This window comes from Rattus norvegicus, chromosome 3, assembly GCF_036323735.1.
Source record: "Rattus norvegicus strain BN/NHsdMcwi chromosome 3, GRCr8, whole genome shotgun sequence".
In the NCBI taxonomy this organism is placed as follows: Eukaryota; Metazoa; Chordata; class Mammalia; order Rodentia; family Muridae; genus Rattus; species Rattus norvegicus.
In genome coordinates, this window is record NC_086021.1 from 121,277,088 (window position 1) to 121,292,444 (window position 15,357).

Here is a 15,357-nt window from a genome sequence, read left to right on the forward strand (position 1 = left end):
CTGACATGATAAGACCAATTGTAATGAGCCATCTAAACAGATTCAGAAAGGAAGACAAGACAGGAGTAAGGGGAGGTAGGCGCTGAGGGAGATACCCATACATTCTGGAGTCACTAGGCTTTAATGCATTTTCACTGACCTATGCCCTGGTAGAAGGCAGGGAAACCAGGAAGAATTTCTGTAGAGCCCTTTAAGTCCTTAAAAGGAGTGTGACCTTCAAGCATCCAGTGCTCTCTCTTTAGGATCCTTCTTGGAGCATGTCCCTCTTAGCTCAGATTTGGCTCGCTCCGCATATTAGTGGTGAGTCTATTTATGGAGTTTTGGTTTTCCAAGTGTTACCTGGAGCAAGCCCACTCTTCCTGGTTAGCCCAAACATGGCAATGTCCAAGTTAGCTTCCCTACTAACAGAAGCAGTCACGGTCATGTACAGTGGGCAAGCTGTGGACTGAGTTTCCATTCACCCGTGCAGTGGGAAACTCCTCTGTTCCCTGTCAGAACAGACACACATCAAACACAAGCTAGTGGTACCAGTAAGGCTAATCAACCATACATGTTTATAGAGCACTTCTTAGGGAGCAACTCTGTTTTGAGACTTTCTCTGTGTGTGCAGTCAACTTGGTTAAGTTGTAGTGAAGCTCAACAGAGTGCCAGCTACAGGGCTCATTCTAACACCAAGAGTCATAGCACTCAACAAACCAAGGTGCTTGTTTTGAATCTGTGGCTCTTGAAAACAGCATGTGTGGACCAGCTGTTAGCACAAACCAAAGCGGTTGTGGTCTATTGCACTCAGCCATCTCTGGTCTTCACTTTCCTTTCTCTTCCACTTTTTACTCTAATGTATTCTCACCTGCCTTCGGAAGCTACTGTAGATCTTTTCTGTGGAACAAGAAAAGGGAGGGGGGACTAGATGAGAGAGATAAAAATAAGTTTATGCCTACAAGAAGGAGAATGCATGAAATTGGAACTAGGCTGTTCATGCCACCAAGTCCGCAAGGAGTTACAAATGCCTTCGATCTTTTTCCATCACAATGAAAACATATTACTTAATGAAAAGACCCATTGCCCACATACCATAATATTTTTCCTCTCCTCTTTTAGCATTCAACTGTACAAAGTAATAGGCTTTATTGTGACATTTTCACACACAGTTGGTTTTCCTTTTGATATGGTAAGTAGAAAACTGCCCATCTGAACTAACCTTCCTCCCATTATAGAAATATTTGCTTAATGCAGTGGGTTAGGAAACATTGAAAAGTACAAAGGAAATGACACTTCTGGGAGAACTGTATAGCTCTGTAGTAAAGTCCCCAAAGTAAACTAAGTGTGACATAAAAAAGTCACGTGACCTTGCCTTTTGTATCTCCTTACAGCTGCTGGGCTGAGGAAAGACAAGCGGCCTCCAGAGGGTTGTTAGCAAGAATGTCCACTTGTTCTTCAAAGGGAGATGCACAACGCCAGGAATTTGCATTAAAAGCATTTCTTGCTCCTGCCATTAGCATCCAAATCATCTTTAGCTAACAGCTGAAACCAAAAAATGAAGAAGCTGGAGCAGCATCTGCCCCGGGATTATACTATCCATAGCTCCTTTATATAGATTCTAGATCAGCTGCTAAACTCTTTCAAAATGGCACTCTGAAAACAATGATCTACTATTACAGACAAAACTTAGCTAGACCTGCATATTCCCAAAGGCTTTGTCTTTCTCTTCAGAGGGGTCAGAAAGCTGCTACTTTTTAGGGAAAGAAACTTCTTATAGCTATTTAGTGATCAGTATTTCTTGATCAGTAAACCCTTGGTTAAGAATGTAAGCAACATTTATTTTATTTTTTCTCCTTTTTGAATTGTATCCATTCTTTGTATGAGTATTCCATTTTGTTTGTCTGTTTGTTTCAAGACATGTAGCTCTTGCTATCCTAAAACTCACGTGTACATCAGACTGGCCTGAACACACTGAGATCTGCTTAGTTTTGTCTCCTCAGTGATGAGATCAAAGGCATGAGGATACCTAGGATCCAAGACTTTTACTCCTACATTATGGCTTCTGGTTTTCTGTTTTCATGGGATTCCTAATTGTGCAAGCAAAGTGGGTCTCTGTGTCTTCATCTGTTTCTTTTGCCTTTTATTTGACTCATTTTCTTTCATTGGATTGTTTTGTCCTTTTCCAATGTGTTAGTTTTTGTTTTATCTTGTATTTTATTATTATTCTTCAAATGCCCTCTGTTTTCTAATGAGAAATGGAAAAGCTGTGAATCCTCATGAGAGGGGAAGGAAGGTACAGAGGAACTGGGAGGAGTAAAAAGAGGAGAGACCATAATTAGGATATAGTGTATGAAAAAAATAAAGGCTATTTTCAACAAAACAACAACAAAATATAGAATGCAAATAACCAGCCTACCTTATCTTCCCAGCGTTTGCTTGATTGTTAAAAGGAAGACTGATTTTGAACTTAAGATTCTCTCTGCCTAGGCTTCATGAGTGTTCTTAGTGTAGGATTGTCTCACTATGAATGTGAGACATAATGTCTCACTCATCCACTAACTGCAGAAATTAAAACAATAGAGGCTTGGTCCAAAGCCAATGATCTATGTCCATTTAAGGAAAGAAACAGAGACGGTATGTTCAAACTAAAAGTAACCAAACATCCATCGCTACCATCACTTATGCACAAATGCTAACCCCAGTACAAAAAGGAAAGAGCTCTGGGGCTTAAGAGATGAACCACCCTTTAATGGCAAAAGAAAGAATCAGCAATTAAACCATGATGATGTGGCATTAGAAAAATAATCACAACAACTTTAAAATTTACCCAAAGAATGAATCCTTTAGGTAAAATATTGCATCATTAAAGAAAATATTGCATAATTAAAGAATGATTGATTGCATGCACATTGGACTCATCTCTCCACCAATGGTCACTCTATCTATCTATCTATCTATCTATCTATCTATCTATCTATCTAATGACAAGAGGATTCATAGCAGTAATTCTAAGTGTGCAAAGGGAGGAGCCTTGAGGCCAATACCCCAGACTGACCTAAAACCTCATGCCTAGTGTCCCTATAGGGATCTCATCTTAAAGCTGCTAGCCCAATATGATGGGGATGAGGAAGATACTGGGGTAGGATAGAAGATATTGTGACAGAAAACTATAAACCAGAAAGGAAGGAAAGAAGGAAGAAAAAAGCCAGAGAGCAGAAGTGCATGCCTGTGATCCCAGCACTTGGAAATCTAAGGCAGGAAGATCAAGAATTTGGCCTAATATGGATTCCATAGGGAGAGCTGGTTTCTAAATCGAATGCAACAAACTTTTTAAAACTAAGCATTTTGCATTTAAAGCATTGATAGGTATTAGCCAAAGAGCTACCCTTTGCTTTTGTTTGGTAGAGAGGAATCTTAGGTAAACTGTGCTCATAACTAACCTATGAGGCAGAAGGTCATATACCATACAATAGATCTGTTCGGATACTTTCTAGAAATATCCAAATCAAAGACCTAACTTTTAAATTCTAAAACACTGTCCTATGGATTACATAGTCTGTTGATCTATCTGTAAATTAACCCTTATTCTGACTAAATGTAAAAAGTTGACCTTATATCTGCCTGTTTCCTCTCATGAGACATACACACATGAACCTGAGAGGCTCAGTGGTGGTGAAAGCTTTATTGGTTCTGCTTCCTGTATTCAACCATGCTGTCACAAGGAAAATGAAAAGTTAAAAAAAAAAAAATTAAGACCGGCCTTGAATGAACAGATGTTGTTTCTTTCCAGAGATGATTATGTATGTGTGGGAGGTCAGAATAATATTTCACAATCACCAGCTTGGGTCTGAATCTAATAACTTCATGTGGCATGCTAGGGAAACAAAATACCCTATCTTCAGAACATGTGCTAATTCCAGTAAAGTATTTTTTACCTTCCTGGCCACTCTGAATATTATTTAAATTCCTAGCATCGACTATGAAGATGTCTAAACCTCAGTGGCTAGCTGGTTTTAAACAAATGTCTTTGTGGGTCGCCCTGGTGCTGTTTTTATTTTGATGCTAATTCCGCTTCCCCAAGAAGGGCTGCGTGGGATGAGGAGGGAACCAGTACTCAGGTGACTTCACTGGAACCTTCTCCTGATTTTAACTTGTAAAATAAAGGCTAGAGCCCATGATTTGGCAGGGGAAGGAAGGTGGAGCTGAAGAGTTGTGGGGAGACAGAGGAAGGGGGGGAGAGGAAGAAGAGGTGGAAGGAAGATGGAGATGAAGCACATGGCCTGCAGAAACCGCAAATTATAAGGGCTCTCATAGCTGGGGATAAAGTCGTGTAGCAGTAGATCTGCCCAATCTAGGCACGCAGCTTGTATTCATATTATTTGAGTTGTGTTTTCATTAAACGGGCTTGTCTGGATTGGAGAAATTACCTCAACATGTCTTCCAGTGCTTTCTCTGGTGGACTCAAGAATCAGTGAAACTTGAAGAAGTCCCACATTTTCTTTTGTCAATAATTTAGCAAAATGTTTCAGATGACGAATATTTATTTTTTTACGTTTATTTGGTGTGCGTGTGTACATGTGTGTGTGTGTGCGTGTGCGTGTGTGTGTGTGTGTGTGTGTGTGTGTGTGTGTGTTGCTGTATATGTGTGGAGGTCAAATGGTAACTTGCACAACTTAGTTGCCTCCTCTGCCATGTGGATTCTAGGGATTCTACTCAGGTTATCAGACTTGGTAACAGGTGCCTTAAGCCAGCATCATGTTGCCTTACTATAAGATAAACATTTTCATTTGAAAGAATATTCTCAGTACAATTTAAATACCGGTGTGCATCATGTAAAATGTAAATATGAACAAGAGTAAAAATCCAATTCTGTGGCTCAGTGATGCACCTCTGAAATCCAGAGGTGGTTTTTACATTCTGTTGATTTGATTGATTTTCACCAGATGCCGTGTCTAGACACTGTGTGTGCCAAGGAGTGCTAGAATGGATGAGGCAGAGGAAAATGCTTCACACTGACAGTATTTAACACAAAAGTGCCACAATGTAAAAGAAGAATTAAGCAAAGGCTAAAGGGCTGGAAGACAGAAGGCAGCCTTTCTCATTAGAGCCCGTGGAAAGGCTGCGTAGCCTGTGCAGCCTGACATGCCTCTAAGGGCTGCTTGAGTAATAGGTTCTTGCCAATACTAACCCACCCCAAGTTGGCATAACTTTCTATGTAACTTAGCGGAAAGGACAGGAGTGCTAATGATCAGAAGCTCCAAAGATAAAACACCAGGAGGAAGAATCACTCAGTAAGCTTTATCATGTTATGCTGTGTTTATGAAGTCACTTTCTACCACAATCATTTTTTATTTAAAGAACACTCATTTCTGTAATAAAACCCAGAATATAAGATCTTACATATTCAATACAGTGCACTTACTCATGTACAGATGGAAAAAAATAAGTTCAGTATTTCAAGACCAAGATGGCTGCTAATTTATCTACAATGTCACCTTTACATTGGGTAAACAATTTTTGTCTTGTTTACCCAATGCAAAGCCTGCACAAAAACCTCCATGTATTTGAAAAAACACTTTAAAACTTGATTCAGATCTTTTCCACCAATGGGGCTATTTTTAAATCTGCCTTCAACTTTCCTCTGTAACCTAATTCTGCTCCAATTCTTCAAGTGCAATAAAGTGTCTTTTAGTCAAATTGCTTGAATGCTGTGTTTCTGGTCCACTGAAAACTACATCAGTTGCAGAGTGAAGCCCATCTAGATACTCCCACGCAAAACTGTAGGAATGGTTGAATTTGTGGTGCTACTTCAGAAGTTAGGATGTTCCGGATTGGAAAACCAGGTGGATGAGCCACACAGTATGAGTGACAGAGTGGCCTACGCTGGGATGATTCAAGTTGAAACAAGATTTATATGGATTAGCTGTTGGCATTCACTGGACAAATCTCTTGTCTACAAATTTCTCTTTAAAGTCGAGTATAGATCAAAGTTCTGGTCCCAACTGAGATGGGAGCATCCCAGTCTTCCCAGGCTCTCCCTCTCATCATGACGGACATCAGTGAATGAACATAGGGAGGTATGAAGAAGGTGGTCTGGGTAGAATCTTGGGGCTTAGGAAGCAACATGCCAGTGACTTCTGCGTTTATTCCATTTGTTCTGAATATGAATGGCCAGCAGGTACAGACAAAATCAACACTAAGAGAAGTCTGTTACTCTGATCAAAAGACCAAGAAAAGGGTGGCCCCATGGTGGAAAACCATTTGAGTAACAGCTGTTCTTCTTATGACAAACTATGTCCCCACCCATAATTTTAGTGGGTTTGGTGTAAGCTTGTCCCATTCCCTAGCTGAGGCATTAGGTTTTGGTATCCCTGCAGGGGTATTTAATTGGATGCTGATCTTTGCTTAAGGCATGGGGCAATGGTAACATTACTGTTCTCCCACAGAAAAGTATGACTAGCCTCCAAACTGAACCTTCACCCCCACCTACCATCCACAAGATGGGGCTGTGCATATTGGAGTCAGCACTCCACCTGTGGTGTCAGCAGGTCCAGAAGGTTACTGAGCTTCCGTCAGCAATGAGACTCAACCGCAACCAAACCAACGAGCACTGTTGGTTCCACTGCCTTTACCCACCTCTAGAAAGCAAACCAAGGATGTGAGGAGCAGACCCTAGCTGACTCTCCTCTCCCTCTTTCTAATTTCACCAACAGGGAGAGCTGACCTCCCGTCCTCACCTAGAAGCAGCAGAGCTGTGTGGGTCAGCCCCCTGCTTCCTGCCTCTCTGGGCAGCAAAGCCTATTAGGAAACTAGGAGGCAGTTTCATTTCCCACTCCCCTTTTTCTTTCTTTTTTTAATTTTATTTTTCTTGGATATTTTGGATATTTTATGTATTTACATTTCAAATGCTATTTCCTTTCCCCCCTCTCCCATACCCCTCCCCTATCCCCTGCTTCTATAAGGATGCTCCCACTCCTACCTCAACACACCCTGGCATTCCCCTACACTGGAGACATAAGCCTTCACAGGACAAAGGGCTTTTCCTCCTATTGATGCTGAACTATGCCATCCTCTTGCTACATATGCTGCTGGAGCCATGGGTCCCTCCATGTGTACTCATTGGTTGATGGTTTAGCCCCTGTAAGTTCTGGTGGGGTCTGGTTGGTTGATACTGTTGTTCTTCCTATGGGGTTGCAAACCCCTCAGTCCTTTCTCTAACTCCTCCACTGGGGTCCCTGCTCAGTCCAATGGTTAGCTGCGAGAATCCTCATCTATATCAGTAAGGCTCTGGCAGAGCCTCTCAGGAGACATCTATATCTGGCTCTTGTCAGAATGCACTTCTTGACATCGACAATAGTGACAGGGTTTGGTGTCTGCATATGGGCTGGATCCCCAGGTGGGGCAGACTCTGAATGGCCTTTCCTTCAGCCTCTGCTCCAAACTTTGTCTACGTATTTCCTCCTGTGAGTATTTTGTTTTCCCTTCTAAGAAGGATTGAAGCATCCACATTTTTGGTCTTCCTTCTTCTTGAGATTCATATAATCTGTGATTTTTTTTCCTCGGCATTCCAAGCTTTTGGGCTAATATCCACTTATCAGTGAGTGCATACCATGTGTGTTCTTTTGTGACTGGGTTACCTCACTCAGCATGATATTTGAAGATAATGAGATTGCAGGAATCAGAGCATAGATTTCCTAAGGAAAGTGTCAGTGAGGTGACAGGGAGCTAAGCTTTCTCCCACCCATCTTCTTCACTGAGGTAGTGTGGCTAGGCATTCTATTCTTGTCAGAATAGAGTCAGACATCTGAACATATACACTGACCCAGCTCTCTCTAATTCAACTGGAGGATTCCCTCCTAATAAAGTAAAGGTGTCAGGAAACAAGCTAAATTGTCAGGATATAATTTTTAAAATTCAGTATAGGATTAGGGATATAGCTCTGTGGTAAAGTGTATTCCTGTCACGTAAATGGCCTTGGGTTAAGCCCCTAGCATTACAAAGAAAAAAATAACATAACGAGAAAAGACAATTAGGCAACTAACACTAATACAAATCAGATGCCGGAATTATCAAACAAGAATTCTATTTGTTTTGCTTTTTGGAGATTTTGTAACCTGGGCTGTCCTGGAACTTGGTCTTTGGACCAGGCTGGCCTTGAACTCCTGAGATTCTACCTGCCTGAGCCTCCTGAGTGCTGGGAGCTGCCGCCACCACCTGCTTCAAACAAGAATTTTAAACAACCATTCTTAAAAATATTCCAATAAGCAATTGTAAATTGTCTTAAAATAAATTTTAAAAAATGGAAAATTGTAGCAAAGAAGCAGCAGTTATACGTAAAAAAGACCAAACAACTAGGGATTGAGGAGATAGCTCGGTAACAAGCTTGCAGTACAAGCTTGAGCCCCCAAACCCAGACCAAAAGAAAACCAAGCACGGTGCCAGCACCGAGATGGAATAAGTAGGAGGATTCCTCAGGCTTGATGTCCAGCCGGCCTGGCGAAAGTAGTAAACCTTGGGACCCAGTGAGAGACCTTGTCTCATTGACTAAGGTGGAAATCTCCAGAGGAAGAGCATCTGTAGTCAAACTCTGGCTTCCACACACATGTGCATGAGCACCTGAAAACACTCACACATGTATACAGAACATGCACACATGTACATTTACTTCTACACTCCAAATTGAGAAAAATAACCAAAAGAACTGGAATCTAGGCATGGTCGCTCACGAGCTTAGCATCCAAGAAGCTGAAGTAGGATTGCCACGGTCTCAAGGAAGCCTGAACTACAGGATGAGTGTTCTGGGCCAGTTTAAGTCAGAGAGAGAGAGAGAGAGAGAGAGAGAGAGAGAGAGAGAGAGTCTTTGTCTTCAATGAACAAACTACAACTTTGGGCCAACAAATAGAGTTAACATTTGTCATTATGTCCCCACTCCCTGATAAGTACAAAGAAATTCACCTTAAGATATGTCATCATTAAAATTACATTGGGATAACGGGGGGTGGGGTGGGGGAGTAAAGGAGTGAGAGCACCCCTGCAATTTCTCACTGGCCATGTCTGGAATGACAGTTTTCATTTCCAGAAAGTTCCCAGAGGGTGCTGAACACTCTATCTAGTTCTAGGCCACATGTTTATTGAGATAATCATTGCTACCTCCTCTCTTCCCTGACCAGAGTGGCTGCTGCAAACATCTGGAAAAAGGCAAAGTATGAAGCCATGAGTAGACTCACTGAGACCTGAACCTCCTTGCTGTCTGTGTCATGAGCAGCCATGTGATCAGAACTAATTTACCCTCACTAAACTTGAATTTCTACAGGAGTAAAAGAAGAAATATGTGTTATCTACTCCTCATAAGGTCACTGCAATGCCTAATAGTAAAAGTTTATCACTAACAAATGGATTACATATGAGTCACACCAGTGAAGAATTTGTTCTGTTTACAGATGAGAAAACTGGGTTCCGAGAAGTAACTTACCTCAAAATGAAACATTAGAATAGGCAGAGAATTCGGACCCAGTCATTCTGACTCCAAAAGCCACACGATTAACTGTGAAACGATATTAATATAATAATTATTAGCTATGTGTGGTAACAACCCTTCTAAGAATTGGAAGGGCAGGAATGCCAACATTTTCAGGTTAGATTTTTATTTTCAGCATAGCTGTGACACAGTTAACGGGAAATTACTAGTCTCTTCTCTGATCTCAACCATCTGAACCTGTGTTTCCCAGTGTGTATCTTCAGTTTCCTATGCTGGGTTCATTCATAACCTCTTCATCTCAGCCACAAACCCCCATAATTTCACGGAGGAGAGAGATCCAAACCCTGAGCTGTAGCATCTAAGGTAACTACAGAATTATGGAAAGGAAGTGTCACTGCAAGCAGAGGTCCCATACCTCAGGACCCTCACAGACACACACAGTTTCCACCGAGGCAGCAGCTCAGGTCCTTGACAGTCACAGACAACCAGAAGGATGTGTTTAAAGCAGAGTTTTTAGAGCTGGTAAGATGGCTCAGTGGGTAAAGGTGCTTGCTGCCAAGTCTGATGACCTGGGTTCGATCCTCAGTACCCACATGGTGGAAAGAGAGAACTGACTATACTACATGTTGTTCTCTGACCTCCACACAAATGCAGTCGCACACACACACACACACGTAAACAAAATTAACAAGAGATTTCTTTGTTGAGAGAAAGCTAAAAGAAGAAAGATTGAAGATCTGCTGCAGAAAGCAGAGCTCTGAGAAACAAAGGTGGGGGAGGGGGGTTGCAAACCTTAAATGTTAAATCATTTCTCATATAGGAAGGGACCCTATAAGAGGAAAAACCTACAGAGCTATGTGATTGAAGCTTCTTATGAGATTTAAGGCCCAGGGTTGGGGATTTAACTCAGTGGTAGAGTGCTTGCCTAGCAAGCACAAGGCTCTGGGTTCGGTCCCCAGCTCTGAAAAAAAGAAAAAAAAAAAAAAAGAAAGAAAAAGAAAAAGAAAAAGAAAAAGAGATTTAAGGCCCAAAGCAGACAAAGACTGAGATAATTTCTATTAAGAGTGGTTGAGTCTCTGAACACACCGCAAGCTGAGCCAGATGAGACTTGGTGACCTCCCCTTGCCTCCCTGAGACAAGCAGGGAAATGATCGTGCACTATTTACATGCTGCTTGCTTAATTAAGGAGGCTAGGAGAATGGTTGAAACCTCTTTCTGTCCACCTCTGACTTCTATTTTGTTAGCCAATGCCCTTAGCTGCTGGCTAGTCATTAGCCCTGGCCAGCATTGCTACTTGCTGGCTTTGAAGGTGTTGCTGGTCTCAGAACTGGGCAGGATCGGCTAGCTGTTAATTGGACTATCTTCCCTTTATTCTCCTGTCTATGTTACCAGCTTGTAGTTTTACCATGGCAGGGTGCTAACTCTTTTCACAGCTACCAAGACATAGCTGGAGTTTGTCTTGGTATCTCATACAGGGATTCCTGTCTGTGAGAGTGGTTTCTTTCCTAGACTGGTTAGACATTACTTGCTATATATTTACCTGGAGAGGGAAGGGTACCGTGAGCCCCCACTCTTAACTGAGTAGCACTTGACAGTAGATGGCTTCTAGGGGAAAGAAAGTTTTCTTGAAGTGTGACTCCTGGGAGGTTCACCGTGCTTCAGTGGATAGCCCTACACCCATGAGTGTATGGGCAGCACAACCTGCACTTAGTAGGAAGATACGAAGTTCGGAGGAGATGGGTAAGTGAGATTGGGTCCTGGTGGAAATGAGAGGGAGTATTGGGAGTGGATCTTACTAAAATATGGTGCATGTATCTAGAAAACTCTCAAAGAACAAATAAAATATTAAATTTAAAATGTTTCAGTCTGCATAGTTAAATACACTGGAAGAACAAGCTTGTACGAATGGACAATGCTGTTTTGTGTATGTTCCACCGGGACATACTGCCAGCACAGAAGTTGTTCCCTTAGTTCTCCCTCTTGTCTGGACAACTTGGCTCTCTCATACTTAGCTACAGATCCCATTATTCCCCACCGTTAGTGTTCCTGACTGTACATCAACCTTCACACTCCTTTTTAACTCTATTTCTGTTTTCACCCATAATAAACATAATTTGTGGTTGTTCTCATGTTGCTTTAGGTTGACTTAGTGTTCCCATGATATCTTCTAACAAACTTGTGATAAAATATGCTGAGTATACAAATTAAAATTATCTATGGTTTGAGAAAAAAGAACCTACCATTTATATATTGTGAATATACAAATAAAATAATGTGTGGAGTATCTGGCTTGAAATGCATACCCTCGTGACCTATGTAGCCTCAAGAACGCCCTATGACAAAGTAAGCAAAAACCTTCATTTTAGAGAAAAATGAAATTATATATTTGATCTCCTTGTTGTATTTTTGTCCATTAAAAGCTGTCCAACTGCAACTCTCTAACATGGATTTTATGGACAGATCAAAGGTTCATGGAATGAAGCTTCATGAAATACTATTGATTGTGTGGTCATTCTCTTGGGATGCCAGCCCTGTAATTAGCAGCAGACGATGTGACAAAACCTAACTTCAAATAAAGCAATGATCAAGAGTTATCCCCAACTGAAGAAAGGCACTTGGTCTGATGGTTAAAATGCTACCAATTTAGACTGAGTATGTGCACAGAAAACCAGATGAGGTGAACTGAATGAAGCAGCCGAAAGTGAGAGACAGTCTTACAAGTGGCCAAAGGAAAGAACATGTCAGCGTCAAGCAGAAAAGGAAGCAGAACTGAGAGCCGCAGTGAGGGTGGGAACAAATAGTAGGGAGCTTTGGCTGGGTGGGAAAGTGAGTCAATGAGTTTACATGCAGATGCCCTGCCCCAGGAGTATAAAGGAAGAGTATGCCTTAGTCTATGACAAATCAGAATAAAAGTCACACCACATAGGGCAGCCATAAGATGATGTGTCACTTGGAACAAGTCAGCAGAAAAGAGAAAAGAGGAAGTAATGAGTCTACTGAGTCAAAGGTGAGGATGGTAGCCCACATCCACAATTCCCGAGGAGGATGATGATTCTAAAACTTCATGGAATCACAAAGGAGCAAGGAAGGAATCACAAAGATAACTTTAAATAATAACACAGTTGAATGACAGGATATTAGGATTTATTATGAAGCTATAAAAAGAAGGTGCCTTATTACACAAATGGACACACAGACGACACCATTATATACGAATCTGAAACACATGATACCTCAAACAATACTGAAGAAATGATGGCCTTTTAATAAACGGTTCTGAGTCAATGGGATAAATAGTTTGGGGGGGGGGAATTACATTGGCTTTATCCAATATTATCTACATGAGTCAATTCTAAGTGAATGCAAATAATGGCCAAGTTAAAAAGTTAAGTTCCTAGAGTGTGACACAGAACAGTGTGCTCCTTAGACACAGGTTTCTTTAACGGGTACTACTTTCCAGGCCCACATGAAAATGATAAACTGCACAATGAGACATTTGGCCTAAGTGTCTACCAGGGTACTGGAAGGTGAGGGACATTATGGGGACAGATGGTTTGCAGTACTATCCAGGAAAGGACTCAGATAGACGTGGACAGGGACGTCCTGTCAATCCATGAGAAAAACAGACCAGCCTGTATGAATTCAGGCAATAGGATTCAAAGAGGAACCACACCACAATCTGCCCACACGGCTACAAAAGGGGAGCCGTTCCTGTCTCTTCCCCACAAAGCAGAGGTGAGGGACACTGAGGATGTCCTTGGATCCCTGCTCCAGGAGGCGGTGGGAGAAAGACCCTATTTTTACTTAACAACCAGAGAAAGAACTGCCAGCTATGACTTAAGATTAGCTTTCACAGTGATTGCCAACACTTGCCAACCACTTTGCCAATCTCCCACGGCTGTCCCAAGTGCCAGGGAACCTGCTTTCAAAATAACCTGCATAGATGTCTCTGTCCTAATTAAATCCCCCAGATTTCCTTTATTCTCCGGACATACCAGAGGCCATCGCAGCCTGTTCACGTGTCTCCTGGCTCGCCATCCCACTGTCTGTTTACTCCCAAATAGACGGTCCTCTGTTGGAGATTGGTCTACACAGCCAAGAAACGCACTGAAAGCTACTTGGTTTCAGCAGAGATAGGAAAATTCAAACTCGAATAGCAGCGGGCTGTTAATATGGACCCAGTAAAATGGCCAAAGGTTTTATCGGCAGCCACGTTCTCCTTTCACCTCTTGTCCTGCACTCTGCAGCCAGACCTCTGCCCGAAACGTCATCTCTAATTTCCCCTGTCAAATCATAGGTCTCATTGCCTTTCAGTGACTGTATCCCTTCCCTGTCAAAACATCTTCCTAGCGTTAGACCTATCTGGCTGCTTCCTGGGCCATCATTCATCACAGTCACTGCTATCTCCAGCTGCCATCTTCCAAGCTCACAAACAGTAATTACTTTCCCTCTGCATACAGGAGCCCCGTGAGGCTCAGTCAAGCGACCGGGACACATGCTTCGTGCTTATATTTTCTTTCTTTTAAAAATGTTTTTCTTTCAACAATGCCAACCAACCAGAGCTTCCAGGAACTAAGCCACTACCCAAAGACTATACATGGACTGACCCTGGGCTCCAACCTCATAGGTAGCAATGAATAGCCTAGTGAGAGTACCAGTGGAAGGGGAAGCCCTTGGTCCTGCCAAGACTGAACCCCCAGTGAACTAGACTGTTGGGGGGAGGGCGGCAATGGGGGGAGGACTGGGAGGGGAACAGCCATATAAAAGGGGAGGAGGAGGGGCTAGGGGGATGTTGGCCAATTGAAATGTAAATAAGAAATACTCAAGTTAATAAAGAAAAAAAAGGTACATATAGGAGATGTGTGCGTGTGCGTGCATGTGTGTGTGCTTGTGAGTGTGTGTCTGTATATGTAGAGTACCTGTGAAGCAGGAATTAGACTGGATGGGTTTACAGAAAAGAGAACACAAATATGGATAAATGTGGAAGTGGGAATGAGCTGGGTAGAGGAAGTAAATGTGATCAAAATACACTGTATAAAATTCTTAAGTAATTATTAAAAAATAAAAAGGAAAGACTCACAGTTAAAAAATGTTTTTCTTTTAATATTTTATGCACATGGGTGTTTTATCTGCATGTATGTCTGTGCACCATACACATGCCTGGTGCCTTCACAGGCCAGAAGAAGGCATTGCATCCCCTGGGACTGGAGTCACACATTTGTGAGCAAGCACTTGGGTGCTGGGAATACAATCAAGTTCCTCTTGAAGAACAGCCAGTGAGCCATTTCTCCAGTCCCTTGTTGACTGAATCAGAAGATACTTTTTTTTTCTTTCTATTTTATTACTTTTGAAAGGAAAGCCTACATTTTGGTTAATAAGAGTTGTTTGGATGAGAAAAACACTAAGAGTGACGTTGCCTTTGGTATTACTAATTTTGAATTGACAGCATTGGCAGTCTTGGTAGTCAGCCAACAGACTGGAAATGTGAGCGTCGAACCAAGAGAATCAATCCTGTTCTGTGAAGACACATCTCCAAGTTCTGTTCAGTTACACTAAGATATGCAGTTGCTGGTGTGAAGGAACCAGGGGAAGAAGAGGTGACAGCTTCTGCTGTGGGCTTCAAATGACTGTGTGTTGCCCTGTGATAGCACAACAGGAAACAAAAGCAAAGGAAAACAAAACAAACAACAATAACAAAACAGGAAAACCACAAGGGCATCAGAGGCTCGGCTGGACCTGTCACTCTGCCCTGCCTCAATACTTCAGGACATACTCCTCTCCTTTGATAATTTATGGGTTTTCTCTAGCAGAAACTAGGATGTGCCTATCAGCTGCAGGATGAGTCTTTGAGACGTTTGTTTTAGGGAAAAGAATGGAACAGAAATAAAAAGCAGCCAAAG

The 15,357-nt window shown here is 42.0% G+C and overlaps 1 long non-coding RNA gene across 19 annotated transcripts in view; it reads left to right on the top strand.

Moving 5' to 3' along the window:
- LOC120101628 (uncharacterized) overlaps positions 1-5,676 on the top strand; it is a 54,729-nt gene extending 49,053 nt beyond the window's left edge. For all 19 annotated transcript variants that reach the window (XR_010065291.1, XR_010065295.1, XR_010065298.1 and 16 more), the window contains one exon: positions 1,371-5,676. This is a non-coding gene — a long non-coding RNA (uncharacterized LOC120101628). The remainder of the gene's footprint in view (positions 1-1,370) is intronic.
- Positions 5,677-15,357: the final 9,681 nt, after the last annotated feature.